General features: G+C 45.0%; 1 protein-coding gene across 2 annotated transcripts in view; it reads left to right on the plus strand.

Moving 5' to 3' along the window:
• The window catches only part of LOC139698689 (uncharacterized), a 201,912-nt gene that overhangs the window by 96,741 nt on the left and 85,496 nt on the right, over positions 1-19,675 (plus strand). For both annotated transcript variants that reach the window (XM_071597565.1, XM_071597564.1), the window contains exon 2: positions 12,115-12,256. The gene's annotated coding sequence lies outside the window, so the exon portion shown is untranslated. The remainder of the gene's footprint in view (positions 1-12,114; positions 12,257-19,675) is intronic.

Here is a 19,675-nt window from a genome sequence, read left to right on the forward strand (position 1 = left end):
GGATTCTACTTTATTTTTCCCAATATATGACCTACGCTCTTGCCTACCAGCTATGCTAAACCCTCGAAACGTGTTCGTGTAACCTACGCGCTACCAACTGCGATGCCTCGGCTGTATAATGGACGCCGGAGCGATTAAGTGGTACCCGACACGATGAGAGGACGGGCCTCAGATCAACGAAGTCCGCTCCGATTCCCCGGCAAAATCCCAGCAATCTCTGATTTAAACCCTCAATGCGGCTCCATACGAGCCTTCCGCGGTCTAAACGCGGCACAATACTACATATACTTAATTTAATTGGGACCTTCAACTCTGCCTCGACTCGTTTCACCTCCGAGTGCATCTCCTTAAAGGAGCGCAGGATCTCTTCAGATCCACGTTCCGAGGCGTCGTTTGTCTCGACATGAACCACAATGCGTAGCTTGGAGCAGCCCGTATTACTGTCGGCCGCCTTCACCGCCAGTGTCGCCTAGGGTGCCCCGCCGCCTGGTATACACCAGTACGACAAGAATCCAACACCTCCCTCCTGTTGGACTCTGCGGCGCAGCGGATTCATTATACGCCGGCCTTCTTCTATCGATTTTAGAAAAACAATATGTAAAAACGGGGCAATGTCTTCAGCTAATTCCTTTAATATTCTAGCAGGTACTTCTTCCGGACCAGGTGCCTTGTGTGCTTTGATACTACGGAGCAGATATACTATTCCCTACTTGGTCAGCGTATGATCGCTCATGTGTTCCCCGGGTGGGTGTGGAGGATCGTTTGGTGCGTTTGTGTTTGTTATAGACGCTCTGGAAAAAATGGTTAAAAAAACTGGACGCCCTGGAAAACCTTTCATGAATGACAATGCTTTTAGCCAAAAATATGAATTAATATATTACATACATTTGTGTAATATGCATTTATTTATACATTACATACATATTCAACGCCGGGCAGCCCGTTTTCTAAAAAATCTTACGATAAAACGCAAAGCGTCACCGAAATGCTCATGGATTTGGGGCGGGAATCATTGGAAGAGAGACGATTCAATGCAAGATTGAAATCATTAAATAAATTCAGATCCGCATGTTTCAGCACCGAGGTCTCGCAAATTATTCGTACTCCTACATACATTGGTCGCTTGGATCATGCATATAAAATTCGGGAAATAGATGCCAGAACTAGCCGACTCAAGGACTCCTTCTTCCCACGGACAATACGGGATAGCAACTGCAGGGTTATAGATAGCAAAAATTCCACTTGCCACCCTCAGCGTCTAAAAAATAATTAGTTCTACCAGATGAACAGAACACGAATTGGTTGGTGACCTAACACAGAAACTTGAACGCTATTCATAACAGAGCGCGGCTCCTTCGATTGGATCCTGGGTGGTGACTCCAGGTCTCGTATTCGATAAGAAAAAGAATTATTTAGAGCCCGCAATGGCTTCTCGGCTACGATACTGGAACCCTAATGCATATCCAACTAACGCGCAAATCGAATTCGCAAAGAGCTAACCGCAACGGTCCATAACACTCAAAGTTAGCATTAATGCTATCTCCAGTCAAAGAGCCTCTTCCCTTCTGATAGCAGAATTTGTAAATTAAAAAAATATTTTTAGCATATTTTGGACATTAAATTACCGGATGTTACAACCACAATATCACTTTGAACCACAATTTATTTACTGATGTTAAGGAGATGCATTTTCAAATTTTACGTAACATTCAGCTGAAATTCGGCATTCCCATTCTTCTTGCCTTTAATAACGGGGATTATCAAGGATGTGTTTTGTGGGAAGGGAAAGAAAATTTTTTATTCCAACGATAATGAATGGATTTCCTGATTTGGTTGCGCCAGTTGGGCATTCTTCCACCGATCATTCAACGTCTAATTAAAAAAAAGTAATACTATTCATGGTTATATATTATTAATTATACCACATTTTATTTTTTAATTTTATTCCTTTTTGAATTTATTCAAACCTGACTTAGCTGGCAAATTGAACCGAAGTGAATTCAATGCGTAAATGAGATTATTCCGCAGGCATTATAATACCTTTATCCCAGACTCTGCCTAAACGAACGCATAGTCTGCAGGAAGAACTAACGCCCTCGGAGGATCAGCTGGCATCAGCAGCATTCCTTCTGTTAATGGCCGAGTGGTCTCTCCGTCCACATCTGGGAGGCTCAAAGTGTTTGTCCCCACACAGCGTCGTCAGCCGAAATCGAGTGGCGACTGCGTATTCCAAACACGAAGTCGAGGGGATGAAAACTGAAGCGGGCGAGCGGTCTTGCTTCGGGCGTCGGCCCTCCCCCTAATATTGCACACATGCACGAAGATATTCCAGCTAATCCTAGAGGATTGGAAGCGACCTTGCCTGCTTCCAACATAAATCCAGTCTTCCAATCCATACGCGGTGACTTCGCGGATCTGTGGATTTCGACCGCGGTTTACATCTACATCTACATCTACATAATACCCCGCAAGCCGCCGCAAGGGCGTGTGGCGGGGGGTGTTAGGTCACCAACCGTAAAAACGAAAAATACCACATGCAAAAAACAACACGGAAAATTACACCCCAGCAGCGCACACACTCATGCAAAACTCCCTCCATCCAATACTCATGCAAACACATACACCGCCAAACAACAAAAAACTGCACCCCAGGATACAGCACGAAAGCCATCCTAAAACACGCAAGCCAGGACACAACAAGCAAGAATGTGAAACATCACTACCACATGAAAATGCACCACAAAACACTCAACCCCCCAAAGAGACAGTAAAAGGAAGGGAATTCGACCCAACGTTGCAGGTAGCAGGAATTTCCCCCCGCCGGGAGGGAAGAGGGACTGAAAGGGAAACTTAAAAACAGATGAACAGAACACGAATGATGTCATGCGGAAAGAATGGGTTATTATAACAAAACACATAAGGTTAGTGGAAGAGCATGCATTTAAATACGACTAATTATTTTTTAGACACTGAGGGTGGCAAGTGGAATTTTTACTATCTATAATCCTACAGTTGCTATCCCGTATTGTCCGTGGGAAGAAGGAGTCCTTGAGTCGGCTAGTCCTGGCATCTATTTCCCGAATTTTATATGCATGATCCAAGCGACCAATGTATGTAGGAGTACGAATAATCTGCGAGACCTCGGTGCTGAAACATGCGGATCTGAATTTATTTAATAATTTCAGTCTTGCATTGAATCGTCTCTCTTCTAATGATTCCCACCCCAAATCCATGAGCATTTCGGTAACGCTTTGCGTTTTATCGTAGGAATTTTTTACAAAACGGGCTGCCCGGCGTTGAACCTTCTCAATTTCCCGAATGAGACCTTTTTCACTCGGGTCCCACACGCTGCATGCGTATTCTAAATGAGGCCTTACAAGAGCGTGGTAACAACGTTCCTTGACCTTTGAGTCACTTTTGCCGACAATGCGTCTAATGAATCCCAATTTTTTATTTGCTTGACCGCAGACTTTACGTATGTGAGTCCCCCAAGTTAAGTCTTTAGTGAATGTGACACCTAGGTATTTTACCGTATCAACTACTGCTAGGTCACCTCCAGCTAATTTGTAAGCAAATCCCGTTGATCTTTTAAAGAAATTTATCACTGAACATTTATTATAATTTAGAGTCAATCCCCAGTTAGAACACCATTTAGTAATGCAATCTAAATCCTGCGCTAGAATAAAACGATCCTCATCCCCAGATATCTCCCGATAGATCACCGTGTCATCCGCAAACATCCTAATGTTACTTTTCACTTCGCGGTTCAAATCGTTAACAAAAATCAAGAAAAGTAACGGCCCGATCACACTTCCCTGAGGTACCCCCGACGTGACTCGAACGCTGTCGGAACTAGCGCCATCAAGGACTACCCTCTGTTCCCGCTCTGAAAGAAAATCTTTAACCCAACTTATAGCGCCCTTGTTTATACCCGCGACCTTTAATTTATGAATGAGTTTACCATGTGGGACCTTATCAAATGCCTTTTGAAAATCTAAGAAGATGGCATCCACTTGCCTACCTCTCTCACCAGCTACAAGTAAATCATGTGTAAATAATCCTAATTGGGTCTCGCAGGAGCGGGTTTTCCTGAATCCGTGTTGATTTTCACTTAAAAAGTTAATATTGTCAAGGTGTCTCATTATTGAACTGACAATTATGTGCTCTAAGATTTTACAACAGATAGAAGTGAGAGATATAGGTCTGTAATTACTGGGATCCTCCCTGTCACCACTTTTAAAAATAGGCGTTATTTGCGCGGCTTTCCAAATCTTAGGTACTTTGCACTCTGTGAGGGATTTGTTAAATATAAATTCAAGGTACGGGGCAATGTTTGGAGCTAAATGTTTAATCACCCTAGCTGGTATATTTTCGGGACCCGGGGATTTGTTGGGTTTAATCTCATTAAGTAATTTTAGAATTCCTTGTTGGTACACTGTTATTTTTTCCATGGGTGGAGTATGTATTGTTTCTTGGAGATATGCGGTGGCAACATCATTCGAGAAAACGCTTTGGAAGAATGAATTTAAGATGCTAGCTTTAACCTCGCTGTCTGTATGAATTACATTGCTACAATCCCTTAAGCAAGCCACGGTTTGTTTACTCCCATTTACTTCCCTAACATATGACCAGAAAGCTTTGGGGTCAGTGTCCAAGTGCTCGCAAAGTACTTTGCGTTTAAATTCCAGTAAGGCGCTACGTAATTGTTTTTTGGTTTCAATTTTAGAGGATCTATATGTGTCCCATAATTGTGTATTCTCAGGAGATGATGTGTTCACGCCTGCCCTCTTTACCCTAGAGTGTAGCATTCTCTGCTTTCGAAGGGCTTTTCTAACGTCTTTATTGTACCACCTGGGGTCGCGATTTGCTTTAACGTATTTTATAGGTATGAAATCTACGATTCCTTTTTGCATGATATTGACAAATTCTGTCCAAGTTTCTTCCACGTTGACATGACTTAAGCGGGTTTTGAACTCGGGTAGTGAAGAGTTTAATTGATTGGCAAAAGATTCAAAGTCTGCTTTATGGTAATTATAAATTTTTCTTTTTGGTTTAACAATCTTTTTTATTGCTATGTCCAAATGGACATTAATTGCTTTATGGTCACTCAAGCCCTCATCAGTTGATACACTAATAATACGTTCCGGCGTGTTTGTAAGAAATAGATCCAATATGTTTTTTCCACGGGTGGGCATGCGTACTGCTTGATGAAGGGAGTTTCTTTGAACCAATTTTATCATGGAATTGCAAGATTCGCGATCGCGGGTCCCAGATTTAACGATATTGCTGTCCCAATCTATACCTGGGAGGTTAAAGTCGCCACCAATTATGTTTATGCTGTTATTATATTTACGTGTAAACTTGTGAATTTGATCGTTGAGGGTGTGAAGTGTTTTCAAATCTGAGTCTGGAGGTCTGTAGAAAGAGCATAAATTTATGTTGGGTTGATTGGTCCGTAGTAAGGTGCACCAAACACTTTCTATGTTATTATTCTCAAATGAAACTTGCCTGCTTTCAAAATGACTTTTAACTGCCACGAAAACCCCTCCTCCGGGTCTTGTATCTCTATCGTGTCGGTAAACTTTGAAATCTATTGGGAAAATTTCTTGGTCATTAATATCATTGCACAGCCAACTCTCTGTGCCTAATACTATATCAGCGGAATGAGTTTGGATTATGTGTTCTAGATCTGCTGATTTGTTCTTGAGGCTTCTGCAATTTATAACAAGTATAGTTAAATTATTTTGATGTTGAATAACGTCCTTATTTGTGCCTGACTGTAATTTAGGACGCCTTTGTGGGGAAGTGCGTGTCACATGTCTTTCTAAATCAATGCCAGTGTTGTCAATGACTTTTATATTTTTATTAATAATATTATACGCGCTATCCCCAGATGTTATTGACCCACTAAGTGACCTGCCCTCTATCCTAAAAAAGGCCTACAGTGGTCGAGTATCCTATCCGCTACCTTACTCGCCGCTTCCGCCGTGTAATGGACCCCAGATCGGTTAAGGGGAGTCCTGCAAGATCGGAGGGTTGGTCTCAGGTCGACGAAGGAGGCTCCTATGTCCGAGCAGAATCTCGATAGTCTCTGGTTTATGCCTTCCACTCGGCTCCAAACCAGAGACCCGCGATCCTCCCTCGGAACGATGCTGCAGACCGTTAGTCCCAGCCGAACCCCCTCGACGCCCTGGACGCGCTTCACCTCGGAGCTCAGTTCCCTAAGGGAACGGAGGACCTCCTCGGATCCACGGTCCGTGACGTCGTTGGTGCCCACATGGGCCACGACCTGCAGCCTAGAGCACTTCGTGCCTTTGACCGCCGCCTCGATCGCCTTCGTCACCTGAGGGACTCCTCCGCCTGGTATACACCAGGCGGTCACCCGTTGATCGGCGCCTACGCGGCGCGCCCTTTCCCTCAATGGGACCATTACACGACGGACATTCGAGCTACCTATTACTACAATTCCCTCCCTTCCCGTTCCCTGACGTCTTACCCTAGGCAGTGCCCTCGGAGTAGGGGTAGGGGCTGCAGGTACGGTGGTGCTGTCATCCGACAACACCTGGTACCTGTTGGAGACGGGGATGGTATCTGCCTCCGCAGAGTCCAATCCACGCCGCAGCGTTACCTTCCCCTTGCCTCGAGAGACAACCCTCCAATCGTCTGACCTACGGACGTGAGACACTCCCTCGTTGGGAGATGGGACACGGGGTAGGTCTCTAATCGCCCAGCCACGTGTAGCATTCGGACGAATCCGTGCACCCATATGGGCGTGGCGGGTTTTCGTATTCCCACCCCGAGCACCATCTCTCCCGAGGGGAGCCCTCCGGCCGGCGATCTCCGATCGAAGCTCCCGCACCATTCTCTCCAGCATGACGATACGGGCCCTTAAAGCCGCGCATTCGCTAGTGCCTTCGAGCATGGCAACAGGGGACCTAGATGAAGCCATCCTAATTAAACTACTGAGTTCCCAACAAAAGCTAACTTGTATACACTATGCTAAAATTTCTAAGAGGGGTTAGTTCTAGCATTCTAGCATTTGTCAAAAGTGCTTTTTCGGGATTGCACAAATGTTAACACGGGGGAAGCGTAGTAAAGTCTAAGGACAAACGATTCTACATCTACATCTACATAATACCACGCAAGCCGCCGCAAGGGCGTGTGGCGGGGGGTGTTAGGTCACCAACCGTAAAAAGGAAAAATACCACATGCAAAAAAACAACACGGAAAATTACACCCACAGCAGCGCACCCACTCATGTAAAAAACCCTTCATCCAACACTCATGCAAACACATATACCGCATAACAACTAAAAACTGCACCCAAGGATGAAGCACGAAAGCCATCCTACAATACGCAAGCCAGGACACAACAAGCAAGGATGTGAAACATCACTACCACATGAACATGCAACACAAAACACTCTACCCCCCGAAGAGACTGTAAAAGGCAGGGAATGCGACCCAACGTTGCAGTTAGCAGGAATTTCCCCCCACGGAGAGGGACGAGGGATTGAAAGGGAAACTTAAAAACAGATGAACAGAACACGATTGAGGTCATTCGGAAAGAATGGGTTATTATAACAAAATTCATGACGGAGAGTAACGAGCTTACCTTATGTACAGGTAATATATATTATATATAATATATATATAAGTATATATATATATTATATAAGTTAGGTATATATATATATTATATAAGTTAAGTATATATATATATATATATATATATATATATATATATATATATATATATATAGTTCACTCCCTCCCGACACCCAAATTACTATGGCTACTATCGATGTCACCTCCTTATACACATCCATTCCTCACCAAGACGGCCTTTCTTCCCTATGTTACTTCCACTCCAAACGCCCTACCCCTCAAATCCCCAGTACCGATTTTCTCATTGATCTTTCCAATTTCATTCTCACCCGCAACTCCTTTTCTTTCAACAATAACCATTACCTCCAAATAAAGGGCTGTGCCATGGGTAGCAGATTCTGCCCTTCATATGCAAACCTCCACCTCGGTGTCCTGGAAGAGAATTTCCTTTCCAACTATCCTCTGCAACCTCTCCTGTGGCTCCGATACATTGACGACATCTTTCTACTATGGCCACACAGCATAGATTCCCTCATTTTCCTTCATCTCCCAACTCAATGATTCCTCATCTTTGTCTTTCACCTCGACCATTTCATCCTCTCAGATTACCTTCCTCGATGTTAATATTTCCCTCAGTAACAACAAATTTCTTACCTCTGTTCACACCAAACCTACTAATAAGCAGCAATACCTTCATTACAGCAGTTGTCACCCCTCCCAGACCAAGCGCTCCCTCCCTTACTCTCTTTCTATCCGCGGTCACCGCATTTGCAACCATCCCGAATCCCTTAACAAACACCTTAACAACCTTCACCACTCCCTCCTCCATCGAGGATACCCTGATTCTCTCCTCCATAAAAAAATACTTAAACATTCCTACACCCTCAAGCCTGCCTCAACCACAGACTCCCAGCCTCTCTCAATCTCTACTACCTACTTCCCAGGCATTCAGTCCCTCAAATTCATCCTCAAAAATCACAACACTTCCTCCAACCTTCTTCCCAAATGCCCCTCTGTCACCTTCAAACGTCCCGCCAACCTAGCAGATATCCTCAAATCCACCAGGCCGCTCTCAAAATCCCCTCACACCCCCAGAGCCATACCCACTCCATGTCATCTAGCAAGATGCAAAACCTGCCCTATTTTTACCACTCCAGCCCACTCCATCCTACCATTTAACTTTCTCCCGCCCTTCCCCTATTCCTCTTGCACTTCCAAGAATGTTGTTTATCTTCTTACCTGTAAACTCTGCCCGTCCTTTTACATAGGCCAATGTTCCACACCACTTAACATTAGGATTAATAACCACCGCGCCTCGTGCAATCCCTCCTCCCCGTCCGCGGGTCTCCCCATCCCTAAACATGCTTCCCATCATAGTACCACTTTCAACCAGTGTTACGATGTTTCCGTCCTAGCGTCCCTTCCCACATCCGATAACCCTATAGAATTAAAAACTCTTGAAATGGTATTCATTTACATCTGTATGGCCTATCAGCATCCGGGCCTCAATGTCGTTCACTGATGGGAGTGGTCTAAAATTGTTATTTTGTGGAAGCAAAGCATATCGGGGGGTCGACACTGTGTTTTTCCGAATAAGTTTTGGTGTACGTGGCCTTTGTTTTGACTCACGTGGTCTTTATCAATACTTTGTAGGTTGAAACATGAGTCTCGTATGTTGCAATAGTTGCGATGAGCATGTTGTTCTATTTTCCGATATTGTGTCAATTCCACCCCTTCCCTCTACCTTTCCTCTCCCGAACCATTCCTTTCACGCCTCCTTCGCCTCCCATTCTCCCCTTCCCCTGGCCCCCTTCCCTTTCTCTCGCACCCCTCACCTCAACAATTCCAGCAGTCATTACTTCTACGAGTATACCTTTATTACGAGTTACGTATATCTTCAGAGGAAGACGGATTGTTTCCGTCGAAATATCAAGAAAATACGTGTGAGTGTTCTCTTTTTTTGGGTTCCTATATTGTGTGTTACTGTGTATTGTACTATTCGGCACTTCCGTGTTACGTCTACGAAAGCATATATATATATGCTTAACTTAAAAACCAATCCCGCACTTGAGAAATTCCGCCCGGCTTCAACTCATGAGCCAAAACCTCTTCCTAGTAACCATCCTGTCGAAATTTTTTTACGTCTCCTTATCGAAAACGTTTCCAATCAATCCTTCAGAAAACATCTCAGACCGAAAAATAACCTCTCCATGAACGAACGTCATGCCCTAAAAACCCTACAGTCCAATCCCAACATCGTTGCTACCTCCGCCGACAAAGGCTCCTCTGTTGTAATTCTAAACACCAATGATTATATTTCCAAAGCCCTCGCTCAACTCAACGATATATCCACCTATATCACTCTCACCAAAAACCCAACACAAACTTTCCAAACCGAAATTCGGTCTTTTCTTCTCCACTCCGGACCAGAAGAAGGCCTCATCTCCCAAGACATATCCCTACTTTCACCCCCAAACCCCAGAACACCCCAGTTTTATCTCCTCCCAAAACTACATAAACCCAACATCCCCTGTCGCCCTATAGTTTCCAGTTACAATTCTCCCACCGAAAGAATCTCCGCATTCCGTGACCACCACCTACAACCACCTGTACTCCCCTTGTCCTCCTTCACGAAAGACACCAACCACTTCCTCAACCATCTAAAATCTCTATTCCCTCCACCCACAAACTACGTTTTATTCTAGAGCAGGATTTAGATTGCATTACTAAATGGTGTTCTAACTGGGGATTGACTCTAAATTATAATAAATGTTCAGTGGTAAATTTCTTTAAAAGCTCAACGGGATTTGCTTACAAATTAGCTGGAGGTGACCTAGTAGTAGTTGATACGGTGAAATACCTAGGTGTCACATTCACAAAAGACTTAACTTGGGGGACTCACATACGTAAAGTCTGCGGTCAAGCATATAAAAAATTGGGATTCATTAGACGCATTGTCGGCAAAAGTGACTCGAAGGTCAAGGAACGTTGTTACCACGCTCTTGTAAGGCCTCATTTAGAATACGCATGCAGCGTGTGGGATCCGAGTGAAAAAGGTCTCATTCGGGAAATTGAGAAGGTTCAACGCCGGGCAGCCCGTTTTGTAAAAAATTCCTACGATAAAACGCAAAACGTCACCGAAATGCTCATGGATTTGGGGTGGGAATCATTGGCTGAGAGACGATTCAATGCAAGATTGAAATTATTAAATAAATTTAGATCCGCTTGTTTCAGCACCGAGGTCTCGCAAATTATTCGTACTCCTACATACATTAGTCGCTTGGATCATGCATATAAAATTCGGGAAATAGATGCCAGAACTAGCCGACTCAAGGACTCCTTCTTCCCACGGACAATACGGGATAGCAACTGCAGGGTTATAGATAGCAAAAATTCCACTTGCCACCCTCAGCGTCTAAAAATAATTAGTTGTATTTAAATGCATGCTCTTCCACTAACCTTATGTGTTTTGCTATAATAACCCATTCTTTCCGAATGACCTCATTCGTGTTCCGTTCATCTGTTTTTAAGTCTCCCTTTCAATCCCTCGTCCCTCTCCGCGGGGGCAAATTCCTGCTACCTGCAACGTTGGGTCGCATTCCCTGCCAATTAGAGACTCTTTGGGGGTCGAGTGTTTCGTGGTGCATTTTCATGTGGTAGTGATGTTTCAATTTCTTGCTTGTTGTGTCCTGGCTTCCGTGTTGTAGAATGTCTTTCGTGCTGCGTCATGGGGTGCAGTTTTTTAGTTGTTTTACGGTATATGTGTTTGCATGAGTATTGGATGAAGGGATTTTTGCATGAGTGTGTGCGCTGCTGTGGGTGTAATTTTCCGTGTTTGTTTTTTTGCATGTGGTATTTTTCTTTTTTACGGTTGGTGACCTAACACCCCCCGCCACACGCCCTTGCGGCGGCTTGCGGGGTATTATGTAGATGTAGATGTAGATACTTATGGCCACCATCGACGTCACCTCGCATTATACCTCTATTCTCCATGAAGAATGCTTATCCTTCCTTCGGCATTATCTTTTTCTACGCCCCCCTTCCCCAGCGCCCCTCGACTGAATTGCTCCTGAATCTTGCCAATCTCGTTCTGACTAAAAATTCTTTCCAGAATTACTTTTACCTACATACCAAAGGCACAGCGATGGGAACGAGGATGGCACCATCATTCGCCAATCTCTTCATGGGCCACCACGAAGAGACTTTCCTGTCACAGCAACCCCTTCAACCTCTTTACTTGGTCCGCTACATAGACGATATTTTTATTCTCTGGACACATGGTTCTGATTCTCTCAACAATTTCTTATCCATCTTATATTCATCTTTCACTGTTAAATTCACCTCTTCCATTTCGGCACAAACCGTTACGTTTATTTTTATCCAAGTGTGTATATGTATAAAAATAATAGAATAAAATATTTGGAGTTCTAATTTTACTTTACAAGAGTTCGTTGATCTCCTTTTGATGTTATAACAATAATTTTTTGTGATTCCTTTCTCGGCAAGGCGTCAGGAATGCCAACACAATTGCCGTCCCTGATCACCCAGTGGCTTTGACTACCGATGGTATTGTGTATCCGGCGTTGACACCTTTGAGCGCATGTCCACACTCGTGCGGCCAACGTTGGAGCGCACAATCTATCTCAAGGTAAGTTATAAGGAAAGTGGCCTTATGCAGCATGCTAAGTGAACCCAAGCAATCGAGAAAGCAGCATATTGCATTAGGAACGGTTGCTCATGTTAAATTACGTCGTAAGAAATTGGTCAGCGCTATTTTCAATGCCGGTGATTCCGCCTCCCGAGATCAGCGCTCTTTGAAAATTCATTTATATGAACCAAAAATTAAGCTGAAATATGTAAGCCGGGGTATCGCAGTGGGGGTAGAAGCCTCAATTATTGACCGAATGGCCCGGATTCGATTCCCTGTGACGACTCTGTACTTCTTCGCCTTCGTCCAAGATTTGCACGGCTCCAGATGTCCGTGGGAGAGCACAGACGGCACATGGAAAGGACTGACCTCCACAAATACCCTGCTGATGCTTGAACTTCATGCGCCGCATGGGGAGGGCTTAATCGAGGGTGATATAAATAAATAAAATAAAGAAATATGTCAAATACGTGCGGTCGAAATGGATGCCAGGCATAGTGATTGGCAGTAGGATGTAGAAGACTGAGAAAATGGGGTGAATATTAGGCAAACGAGGAAGTGGCAGGAATTGGGGGTGGGGGAGTTGGACGGGGGAAGGAAGTACGTAGACGGAGTTGAAGAGGGACTCTGATTAGAGTACGACCTTGGATTGTTTTATGTTGGGGGAGACAAGAGAACTATTTGGTGGTGTGTATCCATCCAAAATTTATCTTAACCGGTTGATTACCTAAAATAGGGCTCAGTGAATATGCGGTGAGATCAACCAATTCTATTGTAAACCAATTTTCTGGTTGATCACTTTGATTGATGGATCTGTTAATCTCGTGGACATCACGTAATATGCAAAAGTGGTAGAAATCCATTGTTGATGCGTTGATGCGATGACATTCCTCGTCATCGCATCGTATCAATCGACACGAAGGGTGGTGATTGGCCATGATGGGCTCTTCCCGAATTCTTCTGGCGCGTCGAATTCACACCCTCAAGGCCGAGAAGCTGCTTTCTTTATGGTATACGAACCCGAAATCGAACGGGTTAATGAAAACAAGAGTGTATCAACCATCCCGATGGCGAAGACTAATCATTGAATATTGAATGAGTTCTGAATAAACGAATTGGGAACCGTCAAACTCGAAGAATATATCTTGTTACCAACATGACACAATGTTACACTAAAAGCCCATCGTGTATGAGAACCAGGAAGATTGGCAACATATTTGGGAAGTGTTCTAAATCTTGAAGAGCCCGTTTATCAATTGATTGACGCCTACATTACGTAGATTAAAAATTCACAAATCATGGATAATTATTATCCGAAACGTCTTTTGCTAATGGTGGTATTTTACTAAACTGCTTCTTGGTTTAACCACAATTGTCCCCTTCTCGGATCGAATAATCTTCGGCCACGGCTGTCTTTGGATTCCAATTCCACCACCACGAGTAATCTGCAGTGGCGCGCGCAAGAGTTGAGATACGGGGGAGAATGGCCGACTCGCCGGGGACATCCTCTGGTCGGCGCTTTCGGATCACCTGAGTGCACGGAGGGCGAAGCCACCGATCTCCGCGGGGAGGGAGTGCTTTCTCCGGATCGAATACTCTACGACCTAATCGGGACTAACTCCGATCGGAAACCAATCATATATTTAATATACCATCGTCGGACCGGAAATCGGAGAGGTGCATCGGGTTTCCCGCTCTGGCACAGAGTCTGAGATCACGTCTCCGCCTCTTCGCAATTTCTTAATGCAGTGCTCCCGGAAAACTAGAGCGTGATTTCCCGTCGCACTGTCGCCACCCGTGACGCGATCTTCGTCCGTGGTACTGCTAGCGATCTCGACACGCGCCGCATTCATCCGACAATCCGTGCGGGAATCGGGATTGGTGCTGTGGTGCGTTCCGAAGCTGGACATTTTTAAAACGCGATAAAATAATCGTTAGCTAACTCGTAACAATGATAACTACAAACACGCGCTATACAAGGCATATTCATAAAGTAAGGGCCGTTTACTTATATTTAGATATTGGCGCTTCAGAACAAAGTTTTACTCCTGCAGCGCCATCTATAGATTCATTGAGAAGCTATAGCAGCATTTGTTTTGTTGCAGAGGTCGTTTGCTTGTCCGTGCATGCGAACAACAATGTCCGCGACAATCATTGATCCCGCCAGCTGGGAAGTGCGTTCTTCTGTCATACGGTTTTTGTATGCAAAAAGATTGTCGGCTGCTGAAATTCATCGGGAGTTATGCCTAGTTTATGGACCTTCAGCTATGAGTGAAGAAAAGGCTAGGCGATGGTGGCTTCATTTTAAAAATGAACTGCAACGAATGTCCATGACGAAGGGCGAAGTGGCAGGCCCAGTATTGAGACCGATGAAATTGTTTCGCAAGCGTAAAACACTGCGATGTGATCGTCGATTGACGACTAATGGCCTGGGAGAACAATTTCCTCATCTTGGACGCACTACTGTCTACAATATTGTCACGGAAAACCTCAGATACCACCAATTGTGTGCAAGGTGGGTACCGAAAATGCTCACCGACCGCTACAAAGAGAGTCCAGTGGCCGTGAGTTTTTGGGCCGTTACCAACAAGATGGAGATGACTTGTTTTCTCGCTTTGTTACCGGGGACGAGACGTGGATATCCTACATCAATCCAGAAACTAAACAGCAATCGATGCAGTGGCGACAATCATATTCCCCAAAACCGAAATAGTTAAAGCAAACTCCGTACACAAGTCGAAAAGTCATGGCTACCGTTTTTTGGGATATAAAAGGTGTTCTTTTAGTGGATTTTATGGAATATGGGAAAATAGTTACAGCTGATGTATTCTACGAAACGCACAAAACACTGAGACATGTGATCCAAAACAAACAACGCGGGAAACTGTCATCTATTGTCATTCTCCTCTACGATAACGCGAGTCCTCACACCGCTGCCAAAACCAATAAGAAAATTCAAGATTTTCGCTCGAAACTCATCTACATAATACCCCGCGAGCCGCCGCAAGGGCGTGTGGCGGGGGGTGTTAGGTCACCACTTGTAAAAAGGAACAATGCCTCATGCAGACAACAATATGAAAAACTACACCCACGGCAGCGCACCCACTCATGCAAAAAACCCTTCATCCAATACTCATGCAAACACATACACCTTAAACCAACAAACAACTGTTCCCCAGGATGCAGCACTAAAGCCACCCAACAACACGCAAACCAGGACACAACAAGCAAGAATGCGAAAGTCCACCACCGCATGAACATGCAACACAATACACTCTACCCCCAAAGGAGGCGGTGAAGGGCAGAGAATGAGACCCAATGGGCAGATCCGCCGGCGGAGAGGGACGAGGGATTGAAGGGGGGACTTAAAAACCGATGAAAGAACACTAATGAGGCCATTTGAAAAGAATGTGTTATGATAACAAAACACACAAGGTTTGTGAAAGAGAACTAATTTCACAAGGAGGAGGGAGTTGATGACAGGGACGTTGAGTAAGGGTATTAAGAAAAGACTCGTAAAAACTTTGATATAGAGCGTCTTTATGTACGCCACGTAAACGTGGTCATTGAAGCAGTAGGATAGACGTATGTTGGAGGCTTTTTAAATGTGGGTGTGGAGAAGAATGGAGAAGATGAAATGGACCGAGAAGAAAATAAATGAGGAAGTACTTGGTATGGTGGGCGAAGAGAGGGGTTTTTTGGGAGAAATCCTATGGATGTAGGAAAAGAAGCATGGCATTGTAAACCTTTCAAACACCAGCCTTTCAGACCCTGAAATGTCCGTTCTTAGTGCAGGCCTACCTAAACTATGCTTCTCCCCCTCCCCTACACCAAAAATAAACCAAATTAACATAGGCACCGATACGTTCAATTTCTGCCCAAATCTTCGATGGCGCGCCTTCTGGAAATCACGAAGTAAACCTTTCAGTAACTTAAACACCAATCCCGCACTTGACAAATTCCGCCCGGCTTCAACTCATGAGCCAAAACCTCTTCCTAGTAACCATCCTGTCGAAATTTTTGTGCGCCTCCTTATCGAATAAGTTTCCAATCAATCCTTCAGAAAACATCTCATACTAAAAAATAACCTTTCCACGAACGAACGTCATGCCCTAAAAACCCTACAGTCCAATACATCGTTGTTACCTCCGCCGATAAAGGCTCCTCTGTTGTAATTCTAGACACCAATGATTATATTTCCAAAGCCCTCGCTCACCTGAACGATACATCCACCTATACCACTCTAACCAAAAACCCAACACAAACTTTCCAAACCGAAATTCGGTCTTTTCTCCTCCACTCCGGACCAGAAGAAGGCCTCATCTCCCAAGACATATCCCTACTTTCACCCCCAAACCCCAGAACACCCCAGTTTTATCTCTTCCCAAAAATACACAAACCCAACATCCCCTGTCGCCCTATAGTTTCCAGTTACAATTCTCCCACCGAAAGAATCTCCGCATTCCTTGACCACCACCTACAACCACCTGTACTCCCCTTGTCCTCCTTCACGAAAGACACCAACCACTTCCTCAACCATCTAAAATCTCTATTCCCTCCACCCACAACCTACTTATGGCCACCATCGACATCAGCTCGCATTATACCTCTATTCCCCATGCAGAATGCTTATCCTCCCTTCGGCATTATCTTTTTCTACGCCCCCCTTCCCCAGCGCCCCTCGACTGAATTGCTCCTGAATCTTGCCAATCTCGTTCTGACTAAAAATTCTTTCCAGAATTACTTTTACCTACGGACAAAAGGCACAGCGATGGGAACGAGGATGGCACCATCATTCGCCAATCTCTTCATGGGCCATCTCGAAGAGACTTTCCTGTCACAGCAGCCCTTTCAACCTATTTACTGGGTCCGCTACATAGACGACATTTTTATTCTCTGGACACATGGCTCTGAGTCTCTCAATAATTTCTTATCCGGCTTAAATTCATCTTTCACTGTTAAATTCACCTCTTCCATTTCAGACTCCACCATTACCTTTCTTGACACAGACATCGCACTTCAAAACAACAAATTCACCACTTCAGTACACATCAAAGCCATCAGCAATACCTACAGCACACAAGCTGTCATCCTCAACACACGAAACGCTCGATTCCTAACTCTCTCTCTATCCACGGACACCGAAATTGCAACACCACAGCCACTCTCAACAAATACCTTGCCAATCTCCATCTTGCACTCCTCAAACGCGGTTACCCAGAAAAGTTACTACAAAATAAAATCCACCGCTCCACCCGACCACACACACCACACAATAACAAGCCCACATCTGACGCAGGACTCAACCTTTGCACCACCTATTTCCCCGGATCACACAGACTGAAAACCTTTCTGAAAAAACTGTTTCCTATTTTACATGACAATGACGTGACCTCATCCTTACTACCCTAATGCCCATCTATCGTATACAGACAACCCACCAATCTCAAAAACCTGAAATCCACCAACCCTTCGGGCCCCACGCGAAAATTTCCTAATATTTCCCCTACTTGCAACCGCCCCCGAAGTAAAACTTGACTACTTATCAGATCTACTCCCCTCTCCCTACATCCCCTCATAGCCCCCTCACCTCGTTCCCACGCTAATTGCCTCTCAAAAAACATTATTTATCTTTTGCCATGCAAGCATTGCACTTTCTTTTACATAGGTGAATGCATTATCCCCTTATCTATTGTCATGCTGGAGAGAATGGTGTGGGAGCTTCGATCGGAGATCGCTGGCCGGAGGACTCCCCTCAGGAGAGATGGTGCTCGGGGTGGGAATACGAAAACCCGCCACGCCCATATGGGTGCACGGATTCGTCCGAATGCAACACGTGGCTGGGCGATTAGAGACCTACCCCGTGTCCCATCTCCCAACGAGGGAGTGTCTCACGTCCGTAGGTCGGACGATTGGAGGGTCGTCTCTCGGGGCAAGGGGAAGGTAACGCTGCGGCGTGGATTGGACTCTGCGGAGGCAGATACCATCCCCGTCTCCAACAGGTACCAGGTGGTGTCGGATGACAGCACCACCGTACCTGCAGCCCCTATCCCTACTCCAAGGGCACTGCCTAGGGTAAGACGTCAGGGAACGGGAAGGGAGGGAGTTGTAGTAATAGGTAGCTCGAATGTCCGTCGTGTAATGGTTCCATTGAGGGAAAGGGCGCGCTGCGTAGGCGCCGATCAACGGGTGACCGCCTGGTGTATACCAGGCGGAGGAGTCCCTCAGGTGACGAAGGCAATCGAGGCGGCGGTCAAAGGCACGAAGTGCTCTAGGCTGCAGGTCGTGGCCCATGTGGGCACCAACGACGTCACGGACCGTGGATCCGAGGAGGTCCTCCGTTCCCTTAGGGAACTGAGCTCCGAGGTGAAGCGCGTCCAGGGCGTCGAGGGGGTTCGGCTGGGACTAACGGTCTGCAGCATCGTTCCGAGGGAGGATCGCGGGTCTCTGGTTTGGAGCCGAGTGGAAGGCATAAAACAGAGACTATCGAGATTCTGCTCGGACATAGGAGCCTCCTTCGTCGACCTGAGACCAACCCTCCGATCTTGCAGGACTCCCCTTAACCGATCTGGGGTCCATTACACGGCGGAAGCGGCGAGTAAGGTAGCGGATAGGATACTCGACCACTGTAGGCCTTTTTTAGGATAGAGGGCAGGTCACTTAGTGGGTCAGTAACATCTGGGGATAGCGCGTATAATATTATTTATAAAAATATATAAGTCACCGACAACACTGACATTGATTTAGAAAGACATGTGACATGCACTTCCCCACAAAGGCGTCCTAAAATACAGTCAGGCACAAATAAGGACGTTATTCAACATCAAAATAATTTAACTATACTTGTTATAAATTGCAGAAGCCTCAAGAACAAATCAGCGGATCTAGAACACTTAATCCAAACTCATTCCGCTGATATAGTATTAGGCACAGAGAGTTGGCTGTGCAATGACATAAACGACCAAGAAATTTTCCCAATAGATTTCAAAGTTTACCGACACGATAGAGATACAAGACCCGGAGGAGGGGTTTTCGTGGCAGTTAAAATTCATTTTGAAAGCAGGCAAGTTTCATTTGAAAATAATAACATAGAAAGTGTTTGGTGCACCTTAATACGGACCAATCAACCCAACATAAATGTATGCTCTTTCTACAGACCTCCAGACTCAGATTTGAAAACACTTCACACCCTCAACGATCAAATTTACAATTTTACACGTAAATATAATAACAGCATAAACATAATTGGTGGCGACTTTAATCTCCCTGGTATAGATTGGGACAACAATATCGTTAAATCTGGGACCCGCGATCGCGAATCTTGCAATTCCATGATAAAATTGGTTCAAAGAAACTCCCTCCATCAAGTAGTACGCATGCCCACCCGTGGAAAGAACATATTGGATCTATTTCTTACAA

The sequence above is a fragment of the Hetaerina americana genome, unplaced genomic scaffold (assembly GCF_022747635.1).
Source record: "Hetaerina americana unplaced genomic scaffold, ioHetAmer1.1.p SCAF_9, whole genome shotgun sequence".
Classification (NCBI taxonomy): domain Eukaryota; kingdom Metazoa; phylum Arthropoda; class Insecta; order Odonata; family Calopterygidae; genus Hetaerina; species Hetaerina americana.